The following is a 1,902-nucleotide window of genomic DNA, read 5'->3' on the forward strand; positions in this document are numbered from 1 at the left end:
TCTTTGAAGATTCTGTCACGCCAGACACCATGTTGATGTCATACATGTATCTCCGAGGAGATTTGTTAATTCCAGATGAGGTAGATATGGCATGGTATGTGGGGGATGTGGTCTTACAGGCTGTTCTATATGTCAATCATTTGGAGTTGCGCATAGCTGATATGTTTCAAAGTTATTCCTCCAAAGTAGCTGATTGTCAGGATAATTCGTGGCATCCCATGATTGATTCGGTGGTCCTCAATCAAAGACAAAACACAGCTCCTACCTTTGCCCAGAGTACTAACCAACTGAGGATGGATCTCTTAACCTATCTTTCAAAACGTAATCCATTTGATGCTACCTTCTTTGATGCCTATCATAGACGATCTCTCTTAGGACCTTCTGTTCCTACCCTCCTCTATTACCAACAATTGGCTCACCGCTATGCTATATATTTTTCCCTTTGTCAAACTAATTCCACATTAATTTTACCACTTCTTTTCCAACCTTAAAATTTCCCTCAAATTCCCATTTTCACTTACTGTTCCTTTATTGAGGATAGGGTATTTTCCCCTTCTCCACCCTGTCCTTCACCCCTCATAAATGTACCCTCCACATTTCCTATTTATCAGTTAACACCTTTCCTTAGTGATTCCTTACAAATTTCTGCCACTCCTTCTTTAACCTTTTCTTCCTTTTATGATTTTTCCTATCCTTCCCTACATCCAATTTCCCTTATTCCATTACCCTCTCCTAACACTTCCATATCTCAACCACCTCAGTTGGTTAGTGACTGTGACGGTTTTGATACTCAGATTTCCAGAAGAAGGGGATGGAGTTCGGATGATTGCCTTACAGGACCGCAGATTAATTGGCCAGTAATTTCGGGGGAATGGACAGCTTCAAGTCAAGCTTATCAAAACTATGTTCATTTTTCCCAACAGTTTTCACAGTCTGCAGATCCCTCAGTGAGATTAACTGCTCACTTTGCTTGGTATCTAGCGTATATGCATAGGCATTCTCATACTGATTCAAAGCCTATTCCAAAGTTGTGCATGAATGTCAATGTTAGCATTGATTCCCAACAGCTGGAGATACTGTATTTTCATGCCCTCTGTTTACCTAGCAGATACTTGGTCCTGTTGGAAAGGATGTGCTGTCTCCAATTTTTTCAAAATCCTCCTAAAAACTTTGTAGATGAATCCTTATCTATGGATCGATTTCGACAACATCAATCTTTTAAGAGGGATCATCTTCATTGATACCTTTCCAATGTATGGTGGAAGTTTTTTAATGCCAAACTCTTATTTTTGAAGAAGTCATTCAGATGGTTGTGTTGTGTATTAGTGTTTATGTTGTGAGTTCATTTATGTCAAACGAACGTGGTGGTTTCCTATTGGATTTTGTGTACGAGCTATGTTTTGGAGATTTTTCGAGATGGGGTCGTGGTTGGAGAGTTGAAGCTGATGCTGAAGAAGAAGAAGCAAACTCTTATATCCTTTACAAAATTGTGGTGATTTTTAGTTTGATAAGAGGTGTTAATGTATAAAGAGTTTTCCTTTCTTTGTATTTTTCTATCAGAAACAGGTTATAAGTTGGGGTCGTGATGGATGGATTCTTTGTGAAAAGATATTGAAGATCAAAGTTGAGCTTTTTCTTGAACTTGTATTCCCTTTTTCCTGGGTCGCGAGGACGCTTCCTTATTAAGTGTGGGGATATGTTGAGTGTTGAAATGACTTGTTTTTTGGCTGATTTTTGTTGTTTTTGAGAGCTGAATGGTTGATTTTATGGGATGATTGATTAGTTTGAAAGTGGTTTGAGAGTGTTTTGGATGATAATGATTGTGTTTTGGAAGATCATGATGTTTGTTGATGGTTCTGTGATGTTCTGATAGGTTCTGAATGGTTCTGTATACCTTCTGTT

General features: G+C 38.5%; 1 non-coding gene across 1 annotated transcript; it reads left to right on the forward strand.

The window, feature by feature from the left end:
* Nucleotides 1-1,577: 1,577 nt before the first annotated feature.
* LOC148010931 (small nucleolar RNA SNORD36) lies at nucleotides 1,578-1,645 on the forward strand. The gene has a single exon (XR_015689640.1). It is a non-coding gene; the product is annotated as a small nucleolar RNA SNORD36 (small nucleolar RNA).
* Nucleotides 1,646-1,902: the final 257 nt, after the last annotated feature.

This window comes from Lygodium microphyllum, chromosome 29 (genome assembly GCF_053477565.2).
Source record: "Lygodium microphyllum isolate KBCC chromosome 29, Lygodium_microphyllum_v1.1.10, whole genome shotgun sequence".
In the NCBI taxonomy this organism is placed as follows: domain Eukaryota; kingdom Viridiplantae; phylum Streptophyta; class Polypodiopsida; order Schizaeales; family Lygodiaceae; genus Lygodium; species Lygodium microphyllum.